At 38.4% G+C, this 20,315-nt stretch overlaps 1 protein-coding gene across 6 annotated transcripts in view; it reads right to left on the bottom strand.

The window, feature by feature from the left end:
* NOL4 (nucleolar protein 4) overlaps positions 1–20,315 on the bottom strand; it is a 260,634-nt gene that overhangs the window by 121,926 nt on the left and 118,393 nt on the right. Inside the window, exon 1 of one of the 6 annotated variants that reach the window (XM_005279960.5) lies at positions 12,771–13,190. The exons of 4 other annotated variants lie outside the window; for them this stretch is intronic. The gene's annotated coding sequence lies outside the window, so the exon portion shown is untranslated. Of the gene's footprint in view, positions 1–12,770; positions 13,191–20,315 lie in introns of those variants that run through there. One more of the 6 variants, XM_065585460.1, reaches the window with a different exon arrangement.

Genomic DNA, 20,315 nt, shown 5'->3' on the forward strand with positions numbered 1-20,315 from the left:
CATCACAAGTTGTTGCTTGAGGTCCCAAACTTTACAAGGTCCTGGTTCTACCTGTCTTCTCCATTCCTGTAAGCAGGAAAGGAACTGAAACCAAAGATTTCTCTTAATAGAAAGCAGGATTCTTATATATTACAGTACCGTGTGCTCACTAAAAGGGATCAGACAAGCAGAAATGAAAGAATCTCATATACCTCTGATCACAAAGAAATCCAAAACTGTAGTTATGTTGGTGGCAGATAGCTAATTTTTCTGCCCAATCTAAATGCCCTAATTTGGGGGAATGGGTGTTTTTTCCAGAGTTCTATGGAGTAGTGGGACCATATTTTAAGCCTTTTTTAAAGGACAGATCCTGGCAAAAGCCTTCACACATTTACCTTAATGCTCATGAGTGGTCCCAGTCACCTCAATGTTACTATTTTATCATAAAGCAAAGCATGGCTGTAAGACTTGCTGGATCAGGGCCACATTTCCTGCATCTCCATCTTGACAATATCTTCTTAAATAATTCATGGCATTCTTTTTATTATAATACTGTTATTCATTTTTGAAAGTACACTGAATACAAAGGAGTCAGTCCTGGAAAATCTGAACAGTTTTATTCATGCGAGTTCCCTGTGACTTTAAATGGGACCAGTAATTAGAACTGGGCCCAGGACGGAAGTTCTGTTTTGTGAAGGATTTTGAGATTTGGCCTTGTTCCAAATCTTAACAAAAACTGAAAATTTTAAAGTTTTCTGTGAAGGAAAATGCAAGTGGAAATTGTTTCAAGTCAATCAAAACATTTCTTTTCATTTTTTATTTTATTTTGTATTATATATTAAAATATGTATATTATAAACATTAAAAAGAAAGACAGAGTAATTTTGTTCCAACCATGTTGAAATGCAACATTTCAACATGATCAGAACTTTTTTTCCAGTTTTCTTCTGAAATGAAATTCCAGTTAAATCAGCCTGATTACCCGAGTGTTTTGATTTTAACAAAATATGGTTCCTTTAAGATTTCTCCGGTCAGCTGTACTCCTTATGTTCGTAGAGGTTTGCAGGATCAGGCCCTGATGCAGAGGGCAGATGTATTTAATACTCATATATTGAAAATCAAGTAAAAATATTGGACCAGCAACTTACACAACTTACACACACAACATCCCCAGTGAAGGATGCTCAGAGCCTGGGATGGCTGCTCTTTTATATAGTTAATTCAAATTTCCATAAAGTAAATTATTAGGCGGTCCAAATTGCACATCCCTTCTGAAGTTAACTCTTTATTTTAATTGTCCTGTTAAATGTTTGTGAAATACGTGGGAATATGTGTGTTACTGTATCTCTGTGCTCACCTGGGGTAAACACTGGAAGGAGTACTATGTGGCCAGGCAAAGCAAGACTCTATGTTCAACTAAATGGCATTTCTCTGTTTGTCGGGCTGTAACATAACTTTTGAAAATCGCATCTGTTATGTTTTTGAATTTTACTGTACAGTGACTATATCATGCCAAAAACAAAACAAAAAACAGTACACATCTACAAAGGCTACAACATGAAAATAGACTGCCATCCCAGAAAGCATACCAGTTAAATATTAAACCTTGGACATCTCACCAGTGCATTGATTATGATTGCAAATGGACGGACAGTGTCATAGACCAGTGTTTCCCAAACTTGGGATGCCGCTTGTTTAGGGAAAGCCCCTGGCGGGCCGGGCTGGTTTGTTTACCTGCCGCGTCCGCAGGTTTGGCCAATCGCGGCTCCCACTGGCCGCGGTTCGCTGCTCCAGGCCAATGGGAGCTGCTGGAAGTGGTGCTGGCCGAGGTCCATACTGGCTGCCGCTTCCAGCAGCTCCCATTGGCTTGGAGCAGCAAACCGCGGCCAGTGGGAGCCGCGATCGGCCAAACCTGCGGACGCGGCAGGTAAACAAACCGGCCCGGCCCACCAGGGGCTTTCCCTAAACAAGCGGCATCCCAAGTTTGGGAAACACTGTCATAGACCAAATCAACAAGTTGTTGGTACTGATTGGTCTCTCTCTGATCAGCATCAAAAACCTCTAACACAGTACAAATACCACAACCGTTGCAAGAGATATATAGGCATTTATATGACATTTATAATCAATTGAGAAAGTAAAGTAATATTTTTTCCTACTAAAAATAACAAGGATCTCAGACTACAGCCTCCTGAACAGGGATCGCCAGGGTGCACCCAGTCGTATTGGTGTACAATTCTCGAGGACTGTGTTGTACACCAAGCTCTTGCTTTCAGAGTGTGTGGCGGGGGAAGGAAGGGTGCTTACCTGGTCCTGCTTGCAAGCTAAGGGTCTCTGCAGGAAAGGGTGCAGAGTCAGTCTGGCAAGAACCAGATTAGATCAAGATGGTGTGACTTGTGCGTCTCTGCCTTAGAGAGCAGCCTGCTTTGTCTCCCTCTGTTTTTGGTTCTTGCATGTTATCATTCCAAAATCAGTATGAAGGATCATGGGCCTTGAACTTGGGCCCACAGATCCCCAGGCAACACCAAGGCCACAACCACAACTCAGCAGCTCACCTGAGTAACCAGGCAGAGGTCCAGAGAAGGGTTAGCTTGCAGAGGGTGCCACCCCCGAAGCTCCTGATCGGTGGAAACATCCATCACCCCGATTGGCTGAGGGACTCTATATAAACCAGGAAGCAACAACAGGAAGTTGTCTGAGCAACTAAACGAATCCCTGTCCGGCTGCTACTACATACCCCCTCCCGCTTACCTGACTCCTGAGCCATGCATTCCTGCCTGCTCCTCGTTCCCGCTTCCCCCACTATTCTTGGTTCTTGTCCTCCTATCCCAGACTCCTGTCTACTCCAAGTTCCTGCTGTCTTGCCCTGCCCTGGAAACTGACGTCGGTTTCCAGCTCTGACCCTTGGCCATGCACCTGATGCCCGTCTACGGCTCGGCACTTGATACTATCTTCAGTTTTGACCCTTAGCTCCAACAGCTAGGAGTGACTGGCACCAATCACTAGGAGTGACCGCCCACACCCCCCGGTCATTGGATTCAGTAGATGTACACGTTGACTTCCATGTTAATTTAAAAAGAGTAAAAAAGTCTCTTTTGTATTTAGAGAAATAATATTTTTGACAAAAACAACAAGGAGTCTGGTGGCACCTTAAAGACTAACAGATTTATTTAATCATAAGCTTTCATGGGTAAAAAACCGCACTTCTTCAGACGCATGGAGTGAAAATGACAGATGCTGGCATTATATATTGACACATGAAGAGAAGGGAGTTACCTCACAAGTGGAGATCCAGTGTTGAGAGGGCTAATTCGATCAGGGTGGATGTAGTCCACTCCCAATAATAGATGAGGAGGTGTCAATTCCAGGAGAGGCAAAGCTACTTTTGTAATGAGCCAGCCACTCCCAGTCCCTATTCAAGCCCAAATTAATGGCGTTAAATTTGCAAATGAATTTTAGTTCTGCTGTTTCTCTTTGAAGTCTGTTTCTGAAGTTTTTTTGTTCTAGTATAGTTACTTTAAAATCTGTTATAGAATGTTCAGGGAGATTGAAATGTTCTCCTACTGATCGAATTGGCCCTGTCAACACTGGTTCTGTTTTTTTATCCACGAAAGTTTATGCCCAAATAAATCTGTTAGTCTTTAAGGTGCCACTGGACTCCTTGTTGTTTTTGTGGATACAGACTAACACGGCTGCCCCCTGATACTTGACACCATGCAAAGCACAATATTTTCGACAGAGATTTAGAACTCAAAGAGCATAATTTATTGTAGCTCCCTGAAGATAGTGATGCATTTGATCATCTACCTTCTTCAAACTGTATCAAAATTAGAAGCACAGAGCAGCTTTGGATGCTCTATTGGTAAATAGAGCCAATAAATAATGAGCAGCTACCATGGCCAGAAGATTCCATAGATCCCTTCAATGAGCTTAAGATTACTAGATACTTTGCTATGACATTTATAATGCCATTTCCTACCACAGCTGTGGATTTATGCTCACCCAGAGTTAATATTGTCAATCCAATAGTTCAAATATTTGATGTTTTAAAGAGATGGACCACACTTCAGCAAGGAACACTGAGTAAAAAGGAATGGATTAAATGGTGTAAACAGACATCAACTAAAAAAAAAAAAAAAAAAAAAAAAAAAAAAAAAAAGACTGAAAGCAGAGCCCACTGGTGGAAAAAAACAAATGTTTTACAATTGCTCTCTGTGGGGTACTGACACCTACTGGCACATGCTTTGCAGTGAGCTCTTGGACATGGTGCAAATTTTTCAGGACATCTGACGCTGTTCTTAGCAATGCCAGAAAATGTATCAAACAGAAGGATTTCAAAACTTCTTAACAAATATCCATTTTTTCATAGTTCTTCCAAGATCAGCCTGATTTCTTTACAAATAAATCATTGTTAAGGAATCTTGTATCACGCCAACTTTCAGGACTAGAAGTCCCCATATCTTTGGTGTTTTGTGGCTCAATGAAGCACTCAATGTTTCTCTGCTTGATAGTGCTGACTAAGAACAGTGGTCAATGATAGCAAAATATTTGAGCAACACTGATGACAATGCATCCTCATGTTGACATTCCAGAAGTTGTCATGCATGCATGTAAGTGATACTATTCAGAAATAAAGTGTCATGAAAAAGTTTACATACAGCTTATAATTGTTGCTAATGGCATGCCCATCTATAAGAAAAAATCAGTAATGAAGAGTTATACTGTAAGTTCCCCTTTCACTTATAAGATACCTGGTCAAGACTGAAGGCAAGTGGCAACGTAAAACTCCAAGAAATGATTCTTTGGTGAACTGGCACAATAGATTTGTATATGAACATTATTGACAAGCCAACACTAATACACAGTGCATCCTGTCCACTGATGCTGTATTCAAATACATAACTAAATATGAGTAAAAGGGGAGCTCAGGTCAAGAGCCCTAAAGTAATTGTTTGGAAATGTTCTAAGTAATGATGTAATGGATGGTGATATTGCAAAAACTGCAGTACAATTTCCCCCCCTAAAAACTTGCTAGGAACGAGACTACTTAGCCCAAGTAACATTTCAATGGGCTGGCCGTTCTGTCATTACAGCAGGACATTTGAATTAGTTAATGTTCAGTCAGAACAGTCACTAGCAGTCCACACAGAAAGCTGAGAATTTTATCCACAGAATCCAGATTTGGAAAATAATCCAACCGAATGCAAGAAAATTGTTCTCAAAATATTAAAAAAGGACAAAGCTGGGTTAAATGAAGGAACACCTGATGATGTTAGATTTTTTGTGCGTTAAACCAAGTGCAAATACAGAGCAGAATAATTATTATTGGCAGTAAGTCGTTTTGAAGGTACTGTGGTGAAACTTAGAGGAAATGGCAAACAGATTCTCTACATGGAAAGATAATTTCGAGACAAAAGTTTAGCAAGAACTCCAGTTGTTAGAAATTCCAGCAGTCAAGGATAAATATAATTGGTGTTGAGGAAAATCCTTTTCTTCGTGAATGGCTGGTTGTTTCTGATGTGGGACCAAATGGACTAGCTAGGCATGCTGAAACTAGAATGCATGGTATATAGATCTCAGTCATGACTGGAGCACCACTTACAATGATTACAACAATTCAGGTGACCTTTGATTTTTTACACCTACAGCAAAAACAAATGATAATGCTCAACAATATGAAATGCCAAATGTGATTTTTTTCGGCGAAAAAAGAGCAGATTTTAGATTTACTGCAGTAGCAAAAAGTAATATAACCAATGAGACAAAAAAGTCATAATCCAAGGGAAAGCTGGGAGCAGTAAAAGCACTGTGATCAAGTCTGTTACTTGCACTTTGAACACTGAATTTGAGTCTGAAAGAGTTTTACTGATTGTATCAATTGGTGCTGCAGCTGTAAATGTTTCTGAAGCCACTATTCATTCTGCTCTGCATGCTGGGAGCAATAAAAATTTAAGAGCTAGACAGTGAATCACCTCAAAAGTTATAAAACAATTTAGAAAATTATAATTTTATTATCATTGATGAAATGAGTATGGTAGGCTGATGAATACTAAAAAAAAAAAAAATTGATGTGAGATGCAGACAAGCAATGCCCCAGATGTCAACCAAACCATTTGGAGAAATGTTTGTTTATTTGTGTGGAGATTTTGAGCAGTAGACATCATTTCCTGATGGTCCATTCTATGGGGATACGCTCAGAGACAATTCGCAGGATCAAGTATCAAGTAACTTTTTAGCAATTTTGAAAATGCTTCTTTCTTTCCTTACCTCATCAACAGCGAGGTCTGGCCCCACAAGTATTTAGAACAATCTTGGATAGTTTGAGCTTGGGTGAAAGCATATCAGAAGACTGGCCAAAACTAATGCAGTGGGGGAAGTCTAATCTTTCTGTGGAAACAGTCACCAGATTTTTGAATGAGAACAGACTATTTCCTCAAATGGATTTACCCTTGAAATGCTGCGCTTTCTGGAGACTCTGATTGCTTGAATACCTGCAAAACACAATAATGCAGCTTCTGCTATAGGAGACTATGATGCAGCACAAGGACTAGAAGCTAAGCTGTATTTTGGCACTGGTAGCAGAGTTATGCTGAAAACAAATTTTGTGGACAGAAAAAGGAATGGTCAATGGTGCTCTTGATATGGTTACCAAGCTAGCGTATGAGCTGGGGTGCAAACCATGAGAAGATAAGCCCACAATAGTTTGTGTAGCATTTGATAAGTACACAGGACTGATTACCTGGTACGATGAGATCAGAAATGTAGCTTTCTGTACAAGCCAATTTCCTTTGATTTTGGCTTGGGATGTGACTATTCGTAGATTGCAGTGTCTCACGTTATCAAAAGTTGTTGAGATCCACCAGTACAAACTTGTAGCCAGTTGCACATACTTAGTCCTTTCAAATGCCAAAGGCTTGAGGGGGTTATGTTGGACCCTAGTTTCAATTACTCATGGATACAAAAAACTTAAAAATATTAAACTGATAAAACAGTGAAGAAATGAAGCAGCTTAGATGACTTAAATCAAATTTAGGTTTAATGGCACTATCCTGCAACATTACTAGAGGTTATAGTCTACACATAAAATGTCACTATATATGTTGGGATTGGAGGATTTTTTTTTTTAAATCTGAAAAGCCATTTTCACTTAAAGAATTGGATAACACGAAGGTTGGCCTACACATCAGTGTTTGTGTGACCCTCAATAATATACATAAAATGCCAGTGCTGTCTTTCAGCCACATCCCATGCAGGTGACACATTATACATTAACCCACACTGACTAGATAAACAACAATTTAGTAAACTACTGAGTCAAACTGTGACCAGATGCTAGAGGGCTGAATGGGGAAAAGAATGCAATGAGTAATTAAATCCCTGTGCAAACAAAGATTACCAGCTCAAAATGATGAACCTACATTTCTTCTCCTGACACATGTCAGCCACAAGCAGCAGCACCCTCTTCTCCATTACAACTACCAGGCTTCTATGTCCCCCAAAATGGCCTCAGGAGTTTGAAATGATTCAGTACCCTAGCAATGCCCCTCTGCCATGGACATTGGCCAAACTAGACAGACAGTCTCTATGCAAAAAAATAAATGGACACAAATTAGACATCAAGAATTATAACTTTCAAAAACCAGAGAACACTTCAACCACACTGGACACTCAATAACAGACTTAAAAGTGGCAATTCTTCAACAAAAAAACTTCAAAAACAGACTCCAACGAGAAACTGCAGAACTGGAATTAATTTGCAAACTGGACACCATCAAATTAGGACTGAATAAAGACTGGGAGTGGATGGGTCAGGGAGTGGATGGGTCACTACAAAAACTAAAAACTAATTTCCCCATGCTAATTTTCCCCTACTGTTACTCACACCTTCTTGTCAACTGTTTGAAATGGGCCACCCTGATTACCACTACAAAAGTGATTTTTCCTCCTGTTGATAATAGCCCACTTTAATTGAATTGTCTCATTAGAATTGGTAAGGTAACCCCCATCTTTTCGTGTACTATGTATATAATCTTCCTACTGCATTTTCCACTGCTTGCATCTGATAAAGTGGGTTTTAGCCCACGAAAGCTTATGCCCAAATACATTTGTTAGTCTCTAAGGTGCCATAAGTACTCCTCGTTGTTTTTTCAGTTCTCTAAAGCGCCACAACAGAGAAATCTGAAAACTAATGTAGTTGCAAGTCAAAAGAACAACCCTAGCCCTTTTCTGATAGGCCTGCCAGACATGAGAGAGAGCTTGGGATCTTCACTGCCTTTTGAAAGGGAGATCCAAAGAAGTGCCCAGGAAAGCCTTCTCACTTTTCCCTCCATGCCTTTTGCAGTACTGAAAATCAACATAATCACGTCCCCTCATATAGAAACATGAGACCCGTAGCACAGCTCTGAGAATAGGGTTTTTTTAAATTAACTGCTGCAAAGCCAGCCAGAAGAAAACACGGGGCCAAGCCAAAATATGCCTTTAGATACTTGTTCATAATCCCACCACAATCAATGGGAGCCACATGCGGGCTGCTAGGGAAAGAATTTTGCCTACTACACTAAATAGACTGTACACAAAGTTAGAGAAAATTGAATTTTACATTTTTTTGGCTGGTGAGGGAAGAGCACAATAGATAAGCAGATTTAAAATAGTAAATGATAATCAGCATTTCCCACATTTGACTACCGCTATTTTAAAATGAGGGAAAACTTTGAACCTAAAATTTTGAAAGAAAAATATTCTTTAAAACTACATGTTGACATATTTAAATAACAAGAACAGAGACATTATTGAAGAGGCTTTGAGTTTATGTCTCAAAAACTAATAAAACAAAACTCTGCTTCTGCTATAAGATATACAAATTCTTAGTTCGTGGGCCCCTTTTACTTGTGAATTCTCTCCTCAGCTCTGCCCAGCTCATGTTCCTTTGAATATATGTTGCTTGAACACATTTTAGAAGATTTCAAGAGATGTAAAAACATCAAGAGATTTAGTGCCTCACAACTGTGAAACAAGATCCCCACTAATGTTAGAATAATTGCTTATTAATAACATGCAAGTGACAAATATCTGATTAAGAGACCCAGCTGCATTGTGGCAGAAGGGTAGTAAAAGCTATGAACTGTGATATCTTGTGACTCGTGCTATCACTGTAATGAGATTCCTGCTAGGACACAGCAAGATTTATTATTTTGTCATATTTGTGGATACTAAGATAGCCAAGTCCTATGAGGTGCAGAGTGCTGCCTGGGAGGTACACAGAAATTTGGAGCCTCAGTACATCATGTTCATGGGGTCCTCCCCCACCCATTTAATTTTATTTACACTGATATTACAGACATTTTGGGGGAGTGGGCCCTGAGCTCAGGGTCCTGGTACAATTGTCCCCTTTCCCTCCCTCTTGTCAGCGCTGGAGATGTAGAATCTCTTAGGTATGTTTCCCTGCAACAGGATCCATATGAAACATGGAGACCAAGCATCCATTGACTTCAAGAAGAGTAGGATCAGGATGGAAGTGGACGCTGTGCTGTGTGAGCTTTTTAAATAAAGTAGACAAATTTCAAGAAAAGAGAATTCCTATTAATTAGTTCTATAATCTCTTGACCTTACAACTCCTGTGTGGCACCACAACAACTCAGGTGAGCAGAGATTAAGGTCCAACTGGTCTGAAACATTTTGATTTGGCTCAACCTGACCAAAAAATGAAATATTTTGTTTTGGTTTTCCTGACAGAAAATTGAAAGATTTCAGAAAAAGTTAAACTTCTCATGACAAATTTTAATTTTTGTGGAAACAGCATTTTCCCTTGAAAAAAACAATGACTGAAAATTCCTGACCAGTGCTTTGGGAAAAGAAATCCATGTTAAGATTCGTCAAGAACACTATATATGGATCTCTGTAAGGGAGAGTGCTGTACCTGTTTTGAATACATACTTTGGGACTTATTCGGGCACCCATTTTTATTTTAACTAGTACCTTACTAATGCAAGTAATTCCATTCATGCACTTACTAAAGTGTGTGTAGAAATATAAACTAGAAACCCAACTCCCTTAGTGTAGCTACAAGAAAAATCAGACAAATTCAACATCAACGATAATCAGTTCTGAAAAATATTGTAGCCAACTTTCTGAAATACATACAGAGAGAATTCATAAGACTAACTCAATATATAAAGCTCATAAGAGAAAATAATTGCCTTTAAAAGCTCTCTGAAATACCAATCCAGCAAAAATTCACTCAGTCATGTCCCACAGAGAGGTTAAAGACGGAAAAAGCAAGTCACATGATCTCAGCATGAAAGAAATTCCAACAAATTGCTTACCTTGTATTAACAAAGAGAGACAAATTTGTTACATTCAGGCAATTAATGGTCTACAATTTTTGTAAATCTACAGACAACTATGTTAAGTGGCAAATATTTCAATATGTTGTTTGCAGTGTTGTAGCCTCATTTGTCCTAGGATATGAGAAAAGACAAAGTAGGCGAGATAGTATATTTTATTGGATCAACTTCTGTTGGCCAAAGGTACAAGCTTTTGAGTTACACAGTTACACACTGTTTTTGAGCTCTGTGTAGAGCTTCAGGTCCAAAGAGGAGTTCTGTGTAGCTCGAAAGCTTGTAGCTTTGGCCAACAGAACATGGTCCAATAAAAGATATTACCTCACCTACTTTGTCTTTCTCAATATTTCAATACACAGTTAAGTACAGAGGACTGAAAGTATGCAGTAAGTTCTCTGATAAATATTTCCCTGTGTTTCTTAATTTTGTAGGATTTTTGAAAAATAAATACTTCCATTTTAAATTGAATTGAATAAGCAGTAATTTCTGTGAGCTCTTTCCACTTAAAACCTGTGCATTAGACTTCCTGTAATCCTCTCCTTCAACATCCCTTCTCTCCTTGGCATTTGTGTGGATTCCCCATCACTACCCTGTTTCCCCGAAAATAAGACAGTGTCTTATATTAATTTTTGCTCCCAAAGATGCGCTAGGTCTTATTTTCAGGGGATGTCTTATTTTTCAGAAATGAAAAATGCCTTATTATCGGTGGATGCCTTATTATCGGGGAGGTCTTATTATCGGGGGGATGCCTTATATTACAACGAGAGGCAAAACTGTAAGTAGGCCTTATTTTCGGAGGATGTCTTATTTTCGGGGAAACAGGGTATGTCTGGCTTTGACTCAAAGGCCAGCCTTGATAGTGGCCTAATGCTTTAGTACCTTTCCCTTGTTTATTCCTAAATTCCTCTCTTTGTAGTAGATATATACTATTAATGCACTTATCTGAATGGACAACAAATGTCCTTCCGGAGTAGCAATGTTATTACTGTACTGTAAAATAGCCAAGAGAATGTGTTTGTAGAGAGGAAAGCTGTTTCATCAACCAAATCAGGGCTCAAGTCTGCCACCTTCTGAGCACCACTGGCAGAGGGCATAAAATTTCTGAAGAGCCTTCATCTCCTCCACTGGGTGAGGGGACTCAGGTCTCTGGCATGGCAACACACTGAAGTCTACAGTTTTTGTGGTAAAAAGTGGAAAACAGGCTGTTTCATTAAATAGACTGTGTGTGTAAATTGAGTTTTTGCAAAAAACAAAATATTTTAGATATATGGAAATATCTTTTTAGAAACTGAAAACAGTTCTTCCATGTCAGTAATTTTTAATAAATGTTAAGACAATCTTTCTAAAAACTGTGCTATATTACTATTGTTAATTACTATGAAGTCCTCTCATTAATAAGAAAAGAAGAGACATGAGGAAGAAAAAATAGTATATATGTATTTGTTTTGAATTAAAGTTTTTGTAGATTTCAAAATAACCAGAACTTTTAAGTCAATAATCAACATGACATTTTATTACATACAATGTGAACAATCCATATGCTGAATATTTGAAACATTCATATTTCGTTTACTTGCTTATGAATGCCTAAACTATGCCCACAAAAATAAACTTTGAGAGAAAATTGACAGTAAAAATAAATGTCAACACCAGACATTTCAGAGTTTATTGTAACCTTCATAACTTAAACAACTAGAAGACTTAAGCATCTACTAAAAGTGGAAGACAGGACCACATAAAAGAAAAGCTAGAACACCAAAAAAAAAATAGACCATCCAACAATTAAAATACATCCTTTCTATCCAGCAAAATACGGAGCTACAGCCACATTTCCCACATTGTATCATGTCAAGTCATAACAGCATCACATAAAGTAAGCTAAATAAAAAAAAATAGTTTTAACTCTTCCTCAGAGAAAAGCTGGTATTATAGTGGGATTATCCATTTAATAAAGTTTTCATTTTTCTGTGCAGGTTTTAAGTGAAGAACACAAATCATTGTTGAAACCTTCTTTCTAAATTTTCATGCTTAAAATGCATAGTTCAGCATTTTTGCAGTTGAGGATTGTAGTAGCACAAATAGGTTTCCTCACGCTTTCCCACTTATTTTTCAGCATACAGGAATTCTTAAGTGTGCAGAATATTGCATACACAACTGCACGCTCACTACAATTTGCAAGGCATGCTCTTCATCACTTGTCCAGTTTTGCACACCAAATGAGACATGCTTACGGTTTTTAGGTGTGCATCTCAAGGTTTTAAAAATTTACCCCCTAGTTTTCTAAAGAGCTAAAGCTTTTCATCAATATTTGAAATACCACCTCAACTAGCAAAACATATTGCTATTCCAGACACAGCCTCCTGCTGTCATTCCACTGTTGGCATGGGACAGTCTTCAACAAGACTTAGAAAACCTCATTCAATATTCCACTCTAGAGGAGCCGACACTTACTGTGAATTCTGCTCTTCAACTTAAATACCAGTGTCTGTGGCAGGCCAATTCTATCATTGCAGATACAGCATCCCTCAGGCGAGGTCCAACCTTTCTCTCACAGTGCACCCAGGGATTAGCTTGACTTCCCCTAAATTCTCTCCACTGCACAGTAAGAGCTAATCTTTCCTGTATGAAGCAGGAGATGGTGTTGCTATGACAACTGAGCACATTCTAGCAATGGGACTACTGAGATGAGCCGAAAAGACGACAGTGAAACATGCACTCAGCCTTCCTCCAGGGCTATGGGATTCTTCCTCTAGGATTTAATTCCCCAACAAGTTTACTGACAGGCTGGGATGTTGATTATCTATGTACTTTGCTACAGGGAGATTACTAGTTAAGAATACGGTTGGAAGATCACGGCGTTATTTAATGAAGCTGCCATTCCTAGTTATGTTAAATTGCTGATTTTAAATGCAACATAGCTGTTTTTAAACCACTACATGTTCATAAACGTTAGCCTATGCTTAGTCTGCACTAATAGCTCAGTGTAAAAAAGAGAAATAAAGTCACAAGCCAAGTCCTTCAACTTTTGTTTTCCTATTTATTACCCATATACTATTTCTTTTAAGATTACTCACTCTCTCTCTCTCGCTCTCTCTCTCTCTCTCACACACACACACACACACACACACAGCGCAGCATCAGTGTTTGAAGAGCTAAGGTTTCCGGAGGTGGGGGAGGGGATGCTGACAAAAGCAAATCTCAGCAGCCACATTTCTCATATAAATCAGAGAACAACCACAATAAGCTTAGGGAGCCCTGTTCATCAAGGAAAAGGGAAATTGAGTAATCCATATTGTAAATATCAGATATTTACTGCTGCAGAATGTCTGACTACATTTTAAACACTTTTTCCTCAATGAAAAGACAAAGAAGATTTCAGAATCTGTATATTTTTATTATTTGCACATTTTTAAATCTTAAATTAAAATAGAAACTTGGCATGAAAATTGAATTGCCTTTATAATAAAAAAACCTTAACATTTTATTATTGCATACCCCCTGGCGATCTGAGCACGATCATGTCTTCTTCTGTTATCTCAGCCAAGGTCATATGCCAAGGAGCCTTCACCTCCAAGAGTCAGCAACTTAGGATACTATACCACAATGAATGGAATTTTCACCCATCCATTTACATGGAACTGATTTCACTACTCCTTGAGGTTTCCATTATCACGCTCATGTCTCATTCCCCTCGGCTATGTGCCATCTGCACTACTATATACATGTTGCAGCAGCTATGGTATACCACACCTCCTCAAAGTTTGCACTGACTCCTTGTAACTAAGTATTTAGGAAGCTGCAGAGGAATTTAATTTACACCACCCTAAGCCACCTCACTCTCATTGGAAACTGAGGGGGAAAAATCACCTCGGAGAAGAAGTCATCCAGAGGTGCAAGAATCCAGAGTTTAGATTTGATCCCGGTCTCCTATTCGGCTGGCAGCCAAGTAAGTGGCTGTATAACAACCTTCCCCGTATACCAAGTTATATATGACTTGTAATGTACCTTGTATCTACCTACACTACCTTGAATCCCAATACTGCAATGAATGTATTTACACTGAGAAACTCACAAAGCAGAAACAATGTGCAGTATATTTTCCCAAGGCCACATAATACCGTACTTGTTGGCCCATTGTAGCCTTAACACAGCATCTGTAGAATTATACAACCCATTTAGATTTGCCTTAAATTGAGTCGTGGCATGCCTCCGCAATACACATGTACACAACATTAAAAATAAAAAAAATCTATTGGCCCTGACTCTATTCCCACAGCTTGCTATGAAGACATATTAGTGTAATTCACTAAAAAGTTATAGCACCTGTATTCATTATCATCTAATTAGTGTGAGGTTTCTTCCTTTTTGCATTTTCTTAGTCACGGTCTATAAAATTGGAGAAAGGCTAAGTCAGGTAACAACATATGGTTTTGCTTTTAAAACCAACCAACCAGAATTCTTGAACACTGAAGAATCTCTTGGTTAAATAATTTTCAACTCAAGAGGTAATATTTTACACTCTGTATTCCACTGGAAAACTCTGATATTTGTAGGCATGCAAATTGGTTTGGGGGGAAAAGGACATATAAGCAGATGTTGGATGATGTTACAGATTTCTCCTGTCATATCTTTCTTACAGGCTGTGCATACAGGACATTATGGATTGTGAACTGGACTTCCTCTTGATAATGAAGCATGGTATTAGAGGACACTATTGCTGTCAGTCCTCGGACCAATCCTATTCAACTTATTTATAAATGATCTGGAGAAAGGGGTAAACAGTGAGGTGGCAAAGTTTGCAGATGATAATAAACTGCTCAAGATAGTTAAGACCAAAACAGACTGTGATGAACTTCAAAAAGATCTCACAAAACTAAGTGATTGGGCAACAAAATGGCAAATGAAATTTAATGTGGATAAATGTAAAGTAATGCACATTGGAAAAAATAACCCCAACTATACATACAATATGATGGGGGCTAATTTAGCTACAACAAGTCAGAAAAAAGATCTTTGAGTCATCGTGGATAGCTCTCTGAAGATGTCTGCGCAGTGTGCAGAGGCGGTCAAAAAAGCAAACAGGATGTTAGGGATCATTAAAAAGGGGATAGAGAATAAGACTGAGAATATATTATTGCCCTTATATAAATTGATGGTACACCCACATCTCGAATACTGCGTACAGATGTGGTCTCCTCATCTCAAAAAAGATATACTGGCACTAGAAAAGGTTCAGAGAAGGGCAACTAAAATGATTAGGGGTTTGGAATGGGTCCCATATGAGGAGAGATTAAAGAGGCTAGGACTCTTCAGCTTGGAAAAGAGGAGACTAAGGGGAGATATGATAGAGGTATATAAAATCATGAGTGATGTGGAGAAAGTAGATAAGGAAAAGTTATTTACTTGTTCCCATAATACAATAACTAGGGGTCACCAAATGAAATTAATAGGCAGCAGGTTTAAAACAAATAAGGAAGTTCTTCTTCATGCAGCGCACAGTCAACTTGTGGAACTCCTTACCTGAGGAGGTTGTGAAGGCTAGGACTATAACAGTGTTTAAAAGAGAACTAGATAAATTCATGGTGGTTAAGTCCATTAATGGCTATTAGCCAGGATGGGTAAGGAATGGTGTCCCTAGCCTCTGTTTGTCAGAGGATGGAGATGGATGGCAGGAGAGAGATCACTTGATAATTGCCTGTTGGTCCACTCCCTCTGGGGCACCTGGCATTGGCCACTGTTGGTAGACAGGATACTGGGCTAGATGGACCTTTGGTCTGACCCGGTACGGCCGTTCTTATGTTCTTATGAGATGCTACATTTTACATCTGTTTCAAAGTCCTGACTACTTTTAGTCATTAAATATCCTGTGGCTTTTTTGTTTTCTCCAGCACCCTCGCCAAACATAGGTATGAGTCTTCCACTGCATTGGTTATTCCAACCTAGAGCTGGAAACTTCCTGACTTGGTTCTCAATAGTTCTGCCTGATCATTCTATCAGGAAAAATGCCCCCACCCTCGACTCCTCTCAGCAGAACCAGGAATTTCAGCTTCCAAAGTTCAGAGAGCTACTGAGATATTCAGGAGGCCAGAATCACCACCATTGCACACTGGAACCCAAAGACCCCACGGAAAGGCAGCTCCTTCTACTGAATTATATGGGAATTTGCCTGAGCAAGGAATGAGCAGAATGTAGATGTACCCCAGGGGCAGTGCAGAGAAGCATGAGTCCTTCCCATTCTGCCTTTGCTCCTTACCCCATCTCCCCTGAGCCTTCTCAGTTGGACTACCAGGCATCCAGGGTAGAATCCAAACTTTGTCCATAGATGTCCACACATCTATTTTGTGGGGTACCAAAAGCACAACATCTGCTTTTCATGTGCACACAGACCTAGCAGGGAGACCAAGCAGGGGCTTGGAGGGGATGTTTCCTCTTATGTCTGTTGACAACTACACAGCCTGGACTATAATCTGGCCATAAATAAAGACCTCAAGATTTGGCCCATTATGAAGAACAAAGAAAAAAAATACTATAAAAACAACAAGGAGTCTGGTGGCACCTTAAAGACTAACAGATTTATTTGGGCATAAGCTTTCATGGGTAAAAACCTCACTTCTTCAGATGTATAGAGTGAAAGGTAAGAAGTGAGGTTTTTACCCACGAAAGCTTATGCCCAAATAAATCTGTTAGTCTTTAAGGTGCCACCAGACTCCTTGTTGTTTTTGTAGATACAGACTAACACGGCTACCCCCTGATACTTGACACCATGCAAAGTAAAAAATACTATGTCGGTCCAACATAAACAAGTTAATTTGGGCACAGGGACCTTCACTCTTGTATTCCCTGACATTTCTTATTTTTAACTGTGAACCCTTAACACTGAATAATCATCTCTTGCATATCATATCTCTAGGTATGTGTACCATCTTTTGAGATCTTTATATGAAAGGCACCATGTGTTGCAAGATTATATCTTTTTGTTTGAACTATTCACTGACCCTGAAAAGTGTTCAGCCCCAAACAAAAAGCTTAAGCACACACAAGCTTTGCTGAATTGGGGCTACACTGCCCAACACTTTGCAGAATCAAACCCTTGCTCCAGATTTTTAACACCTCATTTCTTTCATACTCCTTTCTAATTCAGATCTGATTCTGTCAGGTAATGAGTGCCTCATATAATGTGCTGAGTGTGCTCAACTACTTTGGCAGTTAAAAAACAAATCAACAGGAAGGCAACAATAACTGAGGGCATTCAGCACTGTGCAGGATCAGATCCTCAGTTTTAACATTCAAAACACAGAAACTGGTGATGCTGAGTTAATACAGAGAATAAATGTAAATAAGTGAATAGAGATCTCTGGCTTTGCACAGAAAAGCGAGACCCACAAATCTGCACTTTAACATACAAAGCACCACCTTATTTTACCTTTGGAAAAGTGTAATTTTGTTTAACTTTTTTCATCCTGCAATTTCATCCTCTGCATCATTTAAGCAATCAGGATCTGATTCTGATCTCACTTACACTAGTTTTCTCTACTTGTAATTCCACTGACTTCAGGGGAGTTAGTCTAGATTTACACAAGACAGCAGAATAAGGCCTTCATGGTTTCTGAATCAGAAGAGATGGGTCATCCCTTATGAAAAGAAAAAGTTATATGATTTTTTTTTAAAGAAACAAATTACTACAATTTCATTCTAGCCAAAATATTTTTATACATGAAAACTAGAAAGGTTTTCACCCATAAATTATTATTATTAGTTTGTCTTCCCACGTAAGTAGTTTGAATTTTGGATTTGTACTGGTAAATGCAGAGGCATAAATAGGTACTTGCAGAATAAATAAACAATCAGAGTAAGATGCAAGCTTTTCAACATTAAACAAAATAATTTCTACGTGAAAATCATCAATGCAAGACCAGGTCAAAAATTAAGATATAATAGGATGCTATATTTCTCAGATCTGGAAGATTGGTTTGTCTGCTTGGATGGGGTTGAAAGGCAAAGCAATGGTAAAACTGCTCTTGTTAATGTGTATTATTTACACAGCTTCAAAAAATTGAATTTCATCACTGTTTAAAGCAGGTCATTACATCAGGCTACTCTGTGTCAGTGCAGTCTCTGATGAACAAGACTGACAATAAAAATTATACCGTATACTTATCTGATAGACATGCTTATTCTAAAAGGATGTGCAGAAAATAATAGCAACACCACATTAAAAAAAATTACTGCCTTAGTCTCCAGGCACAACTTGAAAGTTTCCAACTCAAGTGCCTGAAGATAGACACCTTAGCTCATATTAGGCATCTAAATAAAAGTAGTTTCATTTTCAGAGATGCTGAGCACCCAAAACTTCCTTTTAAGACAATGAAATAGGCAGGGGTTGACCATCTTTCAAAAATCAGGCCATTTATTTATGTACCCAATTTGGAAAATTTGAGGTTTGGCAGTTAAATAAAATTAATTATCTTATGTATACAAAAATAGTGTTTGGATTTTTTTGCAAAGAAACAAATTTATGTTAGGATAGCTAAAAAATGTAAAATAAAGAAATTGTTCCTAGTATGATTGTGTTTCTCTTGATAAAGTTTTTAAGCCATCCAAACTCCAGAATAATAGAGTTGATTTCCACACGTATTTTTTCCAGGTTCACTTCTGATAACAACTACAGTATGTTATGCAGGAAACTGTTAAGAAATATTTCATTTTAGATTCTGTAACTTACGGGTCAGTTACAGTTAACTATTAAAACAACTCATTGATTTCTGTTTCAGTTTAGTCGAATGCATTGTGTTTGTAGAACACAATGAGTCTTTGTCTATAATATATCTAAATAGTGATAGGCACAGTTAGATAGGTTAAAGGGCAATTGAGAGAACAAGATGGCCATATTATTCATGGATCTCTCCCCTTCTGTAAAATATCCCCCATGCCTCCTCCCATACCCCAAGTTGTCCCCTCTTGCCCTCTAATTGAGTAGATCTTAGGCAACAGATAGATTTTGAAAAAAAAATTTAGATTAATGGTATTTTTACCATAATTTTAATAACTAAGTTTGCCAGCAGAGGCTGGTGGATAAAAAAAAGGCTTCTTCAGAGAAACCAATGGTCTTTCAAAATGGCTGCCATCTCCCATTGTACTCAATGAGATTAAGGCCATACTGACCTTTCGTTAAAGTATCCTCTTTCAAAATGCCCACTGCTTCCCACCGTTTCCACAAACAGTGAAGTCAGCAGCCATTTTGTTAAGCACAGTCTGTGGTCTCAATCCTATTGAATACAATGGGAAGTGGCAGCCATTTTAAAAGAGGGCAGTTTTATGTGGAATTCTCTGTAGAAGAATATTATTTGTCACTCTCTGCTAAAGAAACTTTCATTTATGCACAATATTTGGGAAAGTTACTGTAAATCTTTTTAAAAGTTTTCAAATAGCCTATGCATGAAATTTCAAGTGAGTTTTAATAAATTAAGTTTGGAATGTCTGTTATTCTGTTATTAAAATCATTCTGGAGAAACAGATACCAACATTAAATTTCTTAAAAGACCCATTTTTAATTATTTTAACTCAAGCTAATTAACCTACTTGTAAATTATCAGAATATAAATTCTGTACTCCATCAATAAACGCTATAATTTTGGAGCAAATACACTATATTCTTCATACACAGGGCAGAGATTCAACCACCTTGTTAAGTGCAAAACTCAGCCTTACTAGTGGAACCATAGTGCTTCCATAATAAATCTGTCAAATATGGCATTATTGTGTCACAACTGGGCGTTTTGGGGAACATGCCTGAGGCAAGAGTTTGTAGAATGTGGGGGTTTTGAATCAAGCGAGTATTTTCATGGGTATGATCAGTGATTAATGATTAATAATCATTATTATTAATTACATGTATTATGGTAGTGCCTTGAGGTCTCAACCAAGATTAGTGCCCCGTTGCAGTAGGTATTGTACAAATACAGTGAGACAGGCTCTGCTTTCAAAGACTTTAAAATC

Source organism: Chrysemys picta, chromosome 2 (assembly GCF_011386835.1).
Source record: "Chrysemys picta bellii isolate R12L10 chromosome 2, ASM1138683v2, whole genome shotgun sequence".
Classification (NCBI taxonomy): domain Eukaryota; kingdom Metazoa; phylum Chordata; order Testudines; family Emydidae; genus Chrysemys; species Chrysemys picta.